Source organism: Pinus tabuliformis, chromosome X (genome assembly GCF_031772625.1).
Source record: "Pinus tabuliformis cultivar Carrire ecotype Pingquan chromosome X, CPIR1, whole genome shotgun sequence".
Classification (NCBI taxonomy): Eukaryota; Viridiplantae; Streptophyta; class Pinopsida; order Pinales; family Pinaceae; genus Pinus; species Pinus tabuliformis.
The window spans coordinates 1,541,875,335-1,541,888,694 of record NC_142308.1 but is presented as its reverse complement, the minus strand read 5'-3'; positions in this window follow the sequence as shown (position 1 = coordinate 1,541,888,694).

The window sequence follows — 13,360 nt, the reverse complement described above, 5'->3', positions numbered from 1 at the left end:
TTCCGCGAGGTGGAGAGACAATGGAAGCTTCCAGAATCTTCTCCTGTGACACTTGCCTCACTGAATTCGACCAAGGATGAGTAAGAGGCCTTCAGTCTCCAAGTGAAAGCAAGAACTATCAGAGAGAAGACACTAATCAAATCACAAGCTGATTCATCCCCCTTACAGATATCTATATATGGATCCCTCATCCCAGAGATCGAGAGGCTGGAATTTTGCATATTGTAAGGAATTGCTGTTGGTTTTTTGAGACAAACATCAGAGTGTTGGGTGATCTATGCTTTGTTTGAGGTGAAGAGAGGCTTCTTTGTTGGGAGGTTGATGTTGGGTCAGGAACCACTAGTTGTAACTCCTCCTGGATCTTTTCTTGTTTATCAATAAAAGCTATTTGAGTTTTCCTCCATGCTTTTGTATCATTGATGCTTGTTACATTTGTATGGTTAACTTAAATCTGATCCTAAGTTGTTTATGAATATAGATCCATGTCTTTGTATAGTGTTCTTCTTATGTGGTCTTACAGGTACTTTGTGAAGCTGGGCAAGTAAGGGAGCAGGTAGCTGGAGACTATCAAAGAAGAGAGGGATTGGATCAAAGGATTAGCGCAAGACACAGGTTGGTTCTTTCTATTCCTCTCTATCTATAATTCATAAAGGAAAAGCAAGAGTAGCTTTTCTCTGTTTGTTTCTAAGGCAACTGTCACACCTTAGTGGGATAGAGCAGTTCTAAATAGACACTTTTCCCTGTAACAAAATGGCGACTCCGCTGGGGAGCTAATTAGTTTGTTTGTTTATCATTCTTTTTTTGTTTGTTTCATAAACTTATAAGTGGCATTCGAACTGCATTTGCCATAACAAATGCAAAGTAGACAGCTGCTACTTCAATCCATTCACTGGATCTGTTTATGATTTAAACAACTGATTCACAAACTATCTGATTGCCCTTGTGATAGCTCTTAGATCCTCCTTAGATCTACCCCCGATTGTTGAATTACTGATTGCTTTTTACTCGGCCAAAAACCAAGAATTGAACTGCAAACTGTGACCCGGAACCCAAACAGAGTCTCGTTTCTAGCCCAGCGCAGGTATTGTTAAGAGATTCTGAATTTCAGCGCACTTCCTGAGTGGACAACCTGCGCTGCATTTCAGATTCTCTGTGTTACAGGTGCGCTGATCAGACTAGCTCTGTGCAGTTGTGGATTCTGTGCTTCATTCTTTCCAGTTCTATTCCTGAATTTTGCTGCCTGTGATCAGTATATTTCTGTTTGAAACCCCTTTTCCTTGCTGTTATTCCGCCTCCTTTGTACAAAAGAACTGTAGATGTTTTTTGTGTGTTTTTTGAGTCATTTACAGTTCTCCTTAGCAAAAGTAGCGTAATCGTACTGTCGTCCTTTGATTTGAATCTGTCGTAAGTGTCGATTTCAATCGTAGGAAAGAGTTTGATTGTTGTTGATGGTTGATTATCCTGTTACTATTGCTTTTGGTCTGAATTTGTGATTTTCTAGTGTCAAAAACGAGTATTCATTTCAAAATCGTAAGGTGTCGTAATCATCTCTATTTTTGATTTCGAAAAGAAGCTTGTTTATGTTTGTCGCTTGAAAAGAAATTCAGATTTGTGCATCAACTTTCTTTTTAGCATCCATATACTAAGAAAGTCGAAAACAAATACATGCATGTGCATTTGCATATAGACAGTCTGTTTGGCTTGATTTAGGAAAGTGCATTTACAGTGTGCTCTTTGCTCTTTGTGAAAAGATTCTGTCTTTCTTTTCCCTAGTAGCTAGGATTTTCATTGCATAAAAGAGATAAAAAGTTTGTTTATCATCTTTAGATTGCATTTTAGGAATTACATCTACATCTCGTGGTGAACCCAAAAGGCAAACTTCATAAGCAAGATCAACTTAAAATAAATTCAATGAATCTAACAACACTTTGGAACTTAACGCACAACATTTAGAGGTCTAGGCTAGAGACGTATTCCGGCGTCGTAAAGCCTGGTAACTGTTGTTCTCACTGATGGTTGGGTGATTCCTCCACTTTGAGACGATAAGTGCTAGTACGGGCTTGTACTCCCACGTATCGTCGAGTATATTTTGGGAGACCCCTATAGGCTTAAATCCTTTATCCATAGGAAGCCGTGTCTGCCGCCCTATCGATCGCAATGCACTGAACACAACATTCAGGAAGATTGACTGTCGTACCGTAAAAAGTATTCTGCAATTTTGCGATTGGTTTGGTACTCCCTCTACCTAGACTTCTAGAGCAGTCCCTTTCGTTCCTTTTCAGACTCCTTAACGGAAAAGGTCCATCTAAGCACTTGTCACTTCAGGCTCATTAAAAATAGAAGGAGACTAGAGTCATCTTTTGTTTTTTCTCGACTCTTAAAAACTGAAAAAACAAGTTGTGTCAAAGTGTCTAAAATTTATTTTAAACGGAATATTCATTACCCCTTTCCTACGTTGATCTTGGGTTGAGAAAATGGAGTCCACCAACCAAGGAATTCCCCTTGGAGGAAATCCTAGTCCCTTCTCCTCTTGGGGACATGTTGGTGCACCCCATATGGCCACATTGTCGCTTCCAGGACTGACAATTGGTTTTCCTGTATGGCTCTTCTCAACCTCTATTGTTCAGAACACCACTATTCCTGAACAATCGAATCAGCAATTAGACGAGTCCAGAGTTACCCACCAACCTTCTACTTCCTCTAATTCTTCCTCTCCTCCTTCCTCTTCGCTTGATGGGGCTACTAAAGCCAAAAGTCAAGTACCTAAGGAGAAGAAGAAAGAGAAGAAGAAGAAGGAGCCAAAAGCGAATGGGGGCAAACGAGTGTCGTCTAACGAAAATCCACACACTGCACTGACCAGGCCTAAATCGCCATGTGTCATTTGCAAGGGAGACCACTATCACAGAGATTGTCCTTGCATCCCTCGGACCTTAAGAGACTGGTCTCCCCATTTTCACAACCCGATGTCGTCAACCTCTGATGATCATGTCGAAAACACACCGTCAACTAGTGAAAGTGAAGCCCCAGGACAAAAAGGAAAATATAGATTTCCTTGTAAAGTGTGAGAAGGCGATCATGCCGTCCACCATTGTCCCTTCTTAGACGAGGCTAAAAGAGTTTTGGACGATCGTCCGGTTTCACCGTCACGACTTCCTCCTGGACATAAAAAACTCTTGCCGAGTCCGTCACCAATTGAAAATCCGGTTGTCCCGCTCATGTGGTCGGCCGAAGCACCTATCATTGAAGATAAACCATCTGAATCCATACCAGACGAAAGTCAAAAGGTCGAGGTGGCAGTTGACCCGGTCTTGCCTTCAGAGGTTTCATCTTCAGATGATACAGTCACTGAAGAGAATAAGGATGACACCGTCTAAATTCTCTTCATAAGCACAGACTCCAACGAACATGGGGGCAATTTACCCGTTCCTTTACTGCAGGAAGGAAGTTCTTCAGAGTTGTACCCGGCCGTCTATTCGGTCCCACCTCCAAGCAACCTAGTTGTCTCCTTCGACTGGAATCAACTAGGCAAACCCCGTTTACCAGCTAGTGTACCATTCCAAATTATTGTTCAAATATATAGAATGGTTATGGCTGGTACCATCATAGATGAGGGGGCTTCTGTGAGTATCCTTTCCTCAACTGCTTGGAAAGCGCTTGGTTCGCCATCGCTTTTGCCTGAGATGAGAAATCTGACAGGCTTTGATAAAGGAACCAGTCGACCGTTAGGGATCCTTCCCAATGTGCCCATAACATTGAGAGGGAAAACCGTTCACATGAACATGATGGTAGTTCAAGGACCCCTGGATTACAATCTACTCCTTGGACGAGACTATATTTATTGCATGGGAGCAATTGTCTCCTCACTCTTTAGAGTAATGTGTTTTCCGCATGAAGGAAGAGTGGTCAAGCTCGTAGACCAGCTTTCATTTCCCGGATCACGCATAGAAAATAGTCATATACCATCCCTGAATGGTCTTTTCATGCAAGAAATATCTCAATCTCCAGTCCGTCCACCCGATGAGCGCAAGTGATTCGGGGGGACATGACTGAAACCCGGGGGGCATGCATCCTAGTCTGCTTCGGCAGGAAAACTTTGGGTATAAGGTAGGTTTCCGCGAGAGAATATGACCTCCGTACTCCCGTCCGTGATTGGAAGGGGGAGTTGGACTGGAACAAGATCCTCTTGTCAAAGTTATGTCAGGGACGGTCACGCCATACCATCCGCTCAGCTTTTTTTATTTCGGTAGACATCGCCGAAGAAGTGTTTTGTTTGCGCTGTGAATAGAACAATCTTTGGGTAACCTGTAAGAGGTAGGCCTCTCTCGGTAAAACAAATGTTTTAACGGACTGAAGAAGGGGTAACCTTGAAACTCTGTTTTATACCTGGGGGCATGCAAACCTTTTGGAGTGCAAGCGAAGAGCGACTATTTATTTTTTAAATTTATAGGACCTCTAACCCTTTAAACTCGTAGGATTGGTCATCTCCTAACTTGCATAAAGAAAGGATGTGGGGCAAAACTCTAAAAGTTGTCGTTTTTATATGAGACATTCTTATCATACAACTGGATTAATCGAGCAGTTTTAGCACATAGTTCAAGCTCATTAAAAAATAAACATAAGACATGAGCAAATGTTTCCACCCGCGTTTAAGCTCGTTAAAAAATGAACTATTCCCCGGTAAATAACCATCGTGAATGTAGTACTTCAGCCATTAAAGCCTTGGTCGTGTTTGCGCCGTCACCTCCACTTTTTCATTGGCCGATCATTCACCTCCATTTGATTGTTTACCCATTTTGAGGAACAGCTGCGAAGAGTGATCTCACTAGCCATCCTTGTGACACTGCCGTGATTGGAAAATTCCAAACCTTACCTGGAATCAGCTGCTACCCATGTTATCACTTGTTCCTCAAAAGACGAGTCTCCTTTAAGCTCTTTTCAATTGACTCGTAAAATATGAAAAGATTGCCGAGTCCTTGGCCTTTCCATCTCATTAAAGGGACAGGAAGTGCTATCCCTCCTCTAGATTTTAATCTTTTTTGGACCTGAGGGATTATTACACAAAAAGATCGAGCGCTTGTTTTATTCGGCTCGTTAAAAGTATCGAAAATTCATCCCTTCTGTATTGTTTTATACTTTTTCGGACTTAAGGGATTAGATGACGAAAAAGGAATTTTGGAGTTTCCTTTACGTTCCTTTTCAAACTCTCTAAAATTGAAAAGGACCGAGTTATCTTTGTCGTTAAACTCGTTAAAAAGATTAATAGCGACAAACTTGTCTATAGACGAGAACGAGTTTCACTATCGCTAGGCTCGTTAAAACATAGCGATGGGTTTGCCCGAAGGGCAAATTATAGAACAAGCATATGTTATCCTCCTCAAGCTTGACAAAAATAAAGAGGTACTGGTCAGCAATGACTGGGGAAAATTGGGAAGAAAACTTAAAGAAACTTTGTTGGTAGCAAGTCGCTCTTGAACATGACACTTCCACTCCGTGTCCGAGTCGGGTTGGGTTGTTTCATTCACCGGTCACATCACCATGGTCACGCCATACCATCCACATTTGGGGTTAATGCTACCAATCCATCACAGTAGTGTCGTCGATATGTTCAAGAGAAGTCATTTAGAGAATTCACCTGTGTCTCACCCACTACCATACATCATACTCCATTCTTTCATGACCGCCACCCTGAACCTTATATCACCAGATCGTTTTCACCTCCATCAAAATCATTTGCTCCGTTCCATGTCATTGATGTGGGATTCATTAAGGCCCTCCTGTGACGGATCACTTCCTGTCGACATCAGCTCATTATCCAAGAAGTTGATCTAGGAACAACCCATTCAATACTTTGAAGCTTGCATGCCTCAATGGCAAGTTTCTCACTTCCGGCGACAGGTTTACATCAATGGCCTTCGACCGAAAGATTTTGCGTGGTGTTCGACGCCAAGTCCTTTATTCACACCACGTGAATTGTACTGTAGTACCTTGAGGGTCATTATCATTATCGGTGATTCCTCTCGCGCTTGTTAACAGTTTACATCATTGACTGGTAATCAAGCGATGTCTTTCCATGTTCGACTTCAAAACATTTCTCACATGGATCGACTTGTACTTCGAGTGAAGATCAGACGAGATTGAAGACCCCGGATCTAGTTTCATCCATCCGGGCTGTGATATATATTCAGGGAAATAAAGACATTAAATGTACATCATTGTTGCACAGATAATCATCCACTCAAAAGGATGATGGCTCTACCAGAATCATCAGTCTACACTCAGACGATTGTCTGTCCTATGTACATGAAAATGAATTTATAAATTTGAGCATGGGAATGCCTGCCTCAGCTAGATCATGAAAATAGTATGAAGATAATGTATTGTATTGTATCTTATTACAGGTCTCCTCCCAGCATTGAAAGAACTTCGGATCCTCATAATAAAGCATTTCACCCGACACCAAAACGTTAACAGCCTCATACTTTAGGGGGCAACTGTTATATACATTTTTGGGCCCTACAACCCCAAGCATGAAATGTCCATAAATCAAGGGCTCATAAGTCCCTAAAAGTGTTGTTCTAGCCCCTACAGGAACAAGGTCAACAGATTACAGCTTCTCCCAGAAGTTCTCCATGAGAAACTGCTCAAAATTGGTCAAAACAGGATCATTTCAGCTGCTCCACTGGCTAGGTGCGTTGCATTGCACCTAAATACACTGTGAGGGTGTGTTGCATTTCAAAAGTCCCTTCTGTGGGGTGCGATGGGCGAGAAATGACAAATGGCAGTGTCATTCCGCGAGGTGGAGAGACAATGGAAGCTTCCAGAATCTTCTCCTATGACACTTGCCTCACTGAATTCGACCAAGGATGAGTAAGAGGCCTTCAGTCTCCAAGTGGAAGCAAGAACTATCAGAGAGAAGACACTAATCAAATCACAAGCTGACTCATCCCCCTTACAGATATCTATATATGGATCCCTCATCCCAGAGATCCAGAGGCTAGAATTTTGCATATTGTAAGGAATTGTTGTTGGTTTTTTGAGACAAACATCAGAGTGTTGGGTGATCTATGCTTTGTTTGAGGTGAAGAGGGGCTTCTTTGCTGGGAGGTTGATGCTGGGTCAGGAACCACTAGTTGTAACTCCTCCTGGATCTTTTCTTGTTTATCAATAAAAGCTATTTGAGTTTTCCTCCATGCTTTTGTATCATTGATGCTTGTTACATTTGTATGGTTAACTTAAATCTGATCCTAAGTTGTTTATGAATATAGATCCATGTCTTTGTATAGTGTTCTTCTTTTGTGGTCTTACAGGTACTTTGTGAAGTTGGGAAAGTAAGGGAGCAATAGCTGGAGACTATCAAAGAAGAGAAGGATTGGATCAAAGCATTAGCGCAAGACACAGGTTGGTTCTTTCTATTCCTCTCTATCTATAATTCATAAAGGAAAAACAAGAGTAGCTTTTCTTTGTTTGTTTCTAAGGCAGCTGTCACACCTTAGTGGGATAGAGCAGTTCTAAATAGACACTTTTCCCTGTAACACCCAACCACCTTGTGACATGACCCTCTGCATATCTTTCAACTTGCGAGGACTGGGGACTCACACAAATTTCTGGCCCTCAGAAAACTATTTAATTCGATCAAACCTCACATTATTATATTACAAGAAACCATGACCTTAGCCCAGAAAGTCATCATATATTTCAAGAAGATGCTCCTGGAGTGGAATATGGTGGCCACAGACTCCAATGGACTCTCCGGGGGATTGATCTCCTTATGGAATCTGCGATGGGCTCACTTGAAGGCTTACAAATGTTTTGCTGGCATTTTACTATCAGGTGGAATTAGAGGCCTTCCGAGGAGTGTTCATATTCTCAACATCTACTCCCCATACCGAGATAGAGACACATTCTAGAATAAGAAGGAGGCTGCTGACATACTCAACATTGGTTCACTCATTGCAGATGGTGACCTGAATGTGACCCATGGTGTGAACGAATGTTGGGGTACGAACTTAAGGTTGGACCCACTGGAAAACAAATTTAAGGAGATTATTTGGGAACATAACTTGGTTGACATCAGGCCTAATAAATTGGTTCCTACCTGGAACAATGGAAGGGAGGGAACTCGACACATCGCAAAGTAGCTTGATCGATTCCTGATGCAAGAATACGTGGTTGAAAGGATGCTTATCCTCCACTCAGAGGTTATTAACTCATTTATTTCTAATCATCGTCCCATTACATTGTATTGGTGCAGGGATCAACATAGAATGGGCATGCATTTTAAGTTCAATAGGATATGGCTAGAGGATTCAAAATTTAACATAGTGATCAAATATTTCTGGGCCCAACATCATGTATCGATGGATTCCCCTATGATGGCCATACATGAGAAATTACTAGCTATGAAAACAATGGTGAAGGGATGGGAGTACAATAAGAAAAAATAAATGCAAAAAGAGCTCAGAGACATAAATGAGGAACTAGATAGACTATGGGAGATTCTGAATGTGGGATGCCCACCTGCAGATCTCATACACAAAATTCGGCAGCTTGAAGAGAAAAAGCAGCAGATTTTGCACATTCAGGAGGTCACTTGGAGACTAAAGAGTAGGGCACTTTGGATATAGGAAGGGGACAAGAACACAAATTTTTTCATAGATACGCTAACCACAGGAGGAAGATCAATACCATATGGAGTATAATGGATTCAAATGGAGGTTTGGCTCACACCCTCCCTAAGATACAACTGGCCGCAATCAAATACTTTGAAAATGCCTACAAGAAGAGGGAGACTCATTGCATTGATGATCAGGTCTAGAGTGCGGACACATATCCCACTATGTTCGATGACTGTGGGAATGATGCCTTATATAGGACAGTTGAATTGGAGGAGATATTGTTTGTCCCAAAGTCATTCACCAAGGAAAAATGCCCCAGTCCCGATGGATGGACAGTTGAATTATTTCTACATTTCTTTGATATTATGGTAGAGGATTTGAGAGGGATGGTCGAGGAGTCTAGACTAGGGGGAAGGATCCATCCAAATATTAACTCGACCTACATTGCTCTTATACATAAAAAAGGTGACACGGAGACATTCCAAGATTACAGGCCCATTTCATTATGTAACCTTATTTACAAGTTGATCTCCAAAATCATTGCACTCAGGATCAAAGGCATTATGTCTACTTACATCTCACCGGAACAATATGGATTCCTACAAGATTGATTAATACATGATATCGCCGCTACAACACAGGAAGGGCTAGACTCCATCCACACCAAAAAGTTGAATGTTGCAGTGATGAAAGTTGATCTACAGAGGGCATACGACTGTCTTGATTGGGGTTTCTTGAGAATTTTCCTTCATAAGATAGGTTTACAGGTCCACAACATAGAATGGATTATGGCATGTGTGACAAAGGTTAGATATGATGTCATCATCAATGTTTTTCCCACCAAATTTTTTGGGGCTAAAAGGAATTTGAGGTAGGGATGCTCGCTCTCACCTCTGCTATTCATACTGTCCATGGATGGACTCAGTCATAAGATTAAAAATACTTGTTTATGGGGAGAATTCACTGCGCTCAACATGGGCAGGGGCATCAAAATTTCCCACAATTTTTTTGTTGATGACATACTCATTTTTGGCATGTTATCGAGGATGGCTTGGGCTACTTTGCATAATATCTTCCATAGGTTTAGCAATGCAATTGGTCTTATCATGAACAAACATAAATCTATGATACTTTATGGGGAAGGCAATATGGAGGATGTTGATCACATCAAGAACATTTTTAGGGTGGTGGCAAAGCCAATTGGAGATGGGTTAAAATATCTGGGGTTCATCCTCAAACTAAACTACTACAGGGTCAAAGACTGGCAATGGCTGGTTGATAGGTTTCACCACAAGATTTATGGATGGGAGCATCGATGTCTGACGCTGGGGGCCAGGGTCACCCTCACCTAGTCGGTGTTACAACAACTCGTTGTTTACTACGCACACTTATTTTTCTTACCTGCCTCTATCATCTAAAAAATCAACAAAATTATGGCCAAATTCATCTAGTCTGGATCCAGACAAGCACAAAAATTCCACCTTGTATCACTAGACAAGATCACCATCCCACAGAGCAAAGGTGGATGGGGACTACTGAACATCAAAATCTTTGGTTAGGCACTGCTGATCAAATCATTATGGAGAGGACTATTTGGAAAATGCTTATGGGGTGAGATTATTAGATCCAAATACCTACAAGGGAAGAATCCCATATTGTGGATGAAAGAGGGGACAATCAGAAGATTTAAGGGATCCACCATTTGGAACAATTTGAATAAGGTCAGGCACTGGTTCCTTTGTAGGACATGCTCGATATTTGGCTCAGGAAGTGAAATTATCATAGGTAGAGATCGTATTTTTGGCACCAACTTAGATGGGTTGTTCAATGATAGGCTATGTAGACGTTTACACAACAATGGACACTTTTTTCTAAATCAGACCATTTGCTCCTCGTTGGGCTCCCTCTCGGTATGGAATGAGGTTGTCGAGATGGGACTACAAGGGGACGAGGCCATAAGATGGGATCGAATTCAGATGGTGCTTTGACAATCTAGCTTATGCAGGATGGAACAGGGAGATCAAATGGGATGGGAAGGGGCCATGAAACGCGGATTTGTCTCGGTATTAGATACATACCGCTTTTTGTGCTCTCATATTCTGAACCAATTTGAGGTATGTTGGTTCTCTGGTTTTTGGAAGACTAAGATACCTATAAAGATTATATTATTTTGTTGGATGACATGGAAGAATAAAAACCTCACTTGGGATAACTTGAGGAAAGGAGGCATGACAGGCCCTGGTATATTTTCTCTATGTAGACGGGAAGAGGAAAGCAACATCCACAATTTTCTATTATGCCCGGTAGCGGTTCATATTTGGCTAGAAATCTCAGGTAAGCTCTCTTTCCCAATTCAAAATCATGCATCGATAGAATCTTGTCTCAGCTGGTGGTGCACAAAAACAATTCCATGGAGAGTTGTCCCACTGTTATGTTTTTGGGAAAACTGGAAATCTCAGAACAAGAACATATTTGATGGAATCCCACTTAATATTCATCATACTATCCACAACATCCTGGACTGGATGTGGCCTTTGTTGTCGCGACAATCTGGGTCTCTGCTGTCACAACAACCTAGGCCTGATCGGGCCCCCAGATACACTTCGGGACTGATTATTTCATATCTGGCTAGTTACTTTGATTGGGCAGAACAACATGGTATCTCTTGTTGTGGTTTCTAGATCTATGTAGATGAATATCAACAATACAAGATACATTGGTGGGGGGGAGGCAACGTAACCAACATGAAAGCGGAGGCAATGACCCTCTGGGGATTATTATGGTTTGAAAATTTCTTGAACATGCCTACTATTGACATATATGGGGACTCATAAGCCATTATTAACCATGTGTTGGGAAAATCATTCATACAACAATCACACCTACATGTATGGCTTGCGAACATTGGGCATCTCATGACCACCTTTAAGGATATTTCTATACAACACATCGCTGCATTCACAACTCCACCGCAGATGCTTTGTCCAAACTTGGCCTCATGGCTCCACAAGATGGTTTTCAAATACTGTTGGAGATTGACCATATCAAACATGACGCAGGCTTCCTCCAATTTCTATGATGGGAATTTTCATCGGCTTTGTGTCTTTCTCAGCACAATCAAAGTTCTCTTTGCTGCACTATTTTGATTCTCCTACTACATATTTTCCGAACTTGAATCATATGTATTTGGGTCTCTAATTTTGTGTTTTGTCCTCTAACTATGATGCTTAAATTGTTACTATATGTGGATACACATGTCTGATTATTGGGATGCCATTTCACACCAGAGTGGATCATTTTAACATTTTAGCTGTCTATGACACTGGGCTAATTTTCTAGATGATTATATGTCTCAAATATTTTGAAAGATATACTAGTTTAATTTTACATTAAGATGATGCAAAATACACTACTCACACATAAGGCTCTGCAACTTGAACTAGGGTTAGGGTTTTGACATTGGGCACCATGGCGGGAAGCATAGGGGGGGGTGCTACTCCCTCCTACATTCAAGTAGTTATAGATAGAAGCAAGGACGTGCGAAAGCAGGGTTTCAAGAAACCTTTGGAGAAGGAAACATGGGCAAGTAACACGGAAACATTGGGAGGAAACAGACCTCATGAACAGGAAGGGAAGCAGTAGGACGTTAGTAAGGAAAATGAGAAAGGGGATAACAATCTAAAACCTACTTCTATAAGGACATCTGGGGTCTGCAAACCTACGTCGAACACCATTCCTCGGGTCATCTTGAGCGACCCTGTTCTACAAGCACATAGGGATCATATGATGGAACATGTGGTCATCTAAAAATTCATGGGAATATGGCTGACGGAGAGGGCGTTGCATGCCTGGATAAGGAGCCACTGGAAGCCAAAGGGGGAAATACACCTTCATCTGGGATCCAAGGGATTTTTCACAGTAGTATTCACAAGCCTAGAGGATAAAGACAGAGTGTTTGAAGGAGGTTCATATTTCTATGCTGCTGCAGGCCTCTACATGCGGCCATGGATAATGAACTTTGTTCTAGAATGTGAGACATTTTCATTGGTACCGGTATGGATTAGACTATACTCCCTTCCTCTGGATTATTGGTTACTAGAATCGCTGAAAACAATAGGCAACAAGCTGGGGCATTTTCTAAAGATCTCAGATGCGACTCTAAAAGGAAAATACACCTCCTTCACCCGAATCTGTGTGGAAATGGACTTATCTAGAGCACTTCCGGACGTGATAATTTTAGAAGTATATGACGAAGAATGGGTACAAGTGGTGGACTATGAGCACATCCCATTTAGGTGCCACAAATGCCATGAGCATGGGCATCTATATAGAGACTGCCCAACAAATAACATCGAGAGAAAGGTGAAAACCACTGTGGATAAAAATCCTGAGGGTTTTACCAAGGTTGGGGGCAAAGGGAAAGGCGGAAAGAGGCCGCAAAAGAAGATCAATGAGGAAAGACAACCGAGCCGCAATAGCTTTAAGATCCTAGAAGAAGAAGAAGGAAACAAAGAAACAAACCAGGAAATGGAGAACATTATCACTGAGAAGGAAAGGGATGAAAGCATGGAAGATATCATAGAAAACATGATGGAGATAAATAGGGACCATGAGATGACTCCAAGTGAGGTAGGAACGGAGGACCATGAACTGTAGGAGATTCTAGATAGGGAAAATCTGGATCTAGAGAAATTTCTGGAACAAGGAATGACCAAAGGAGTGGACTCCCTGCCAAAAGAGGAATA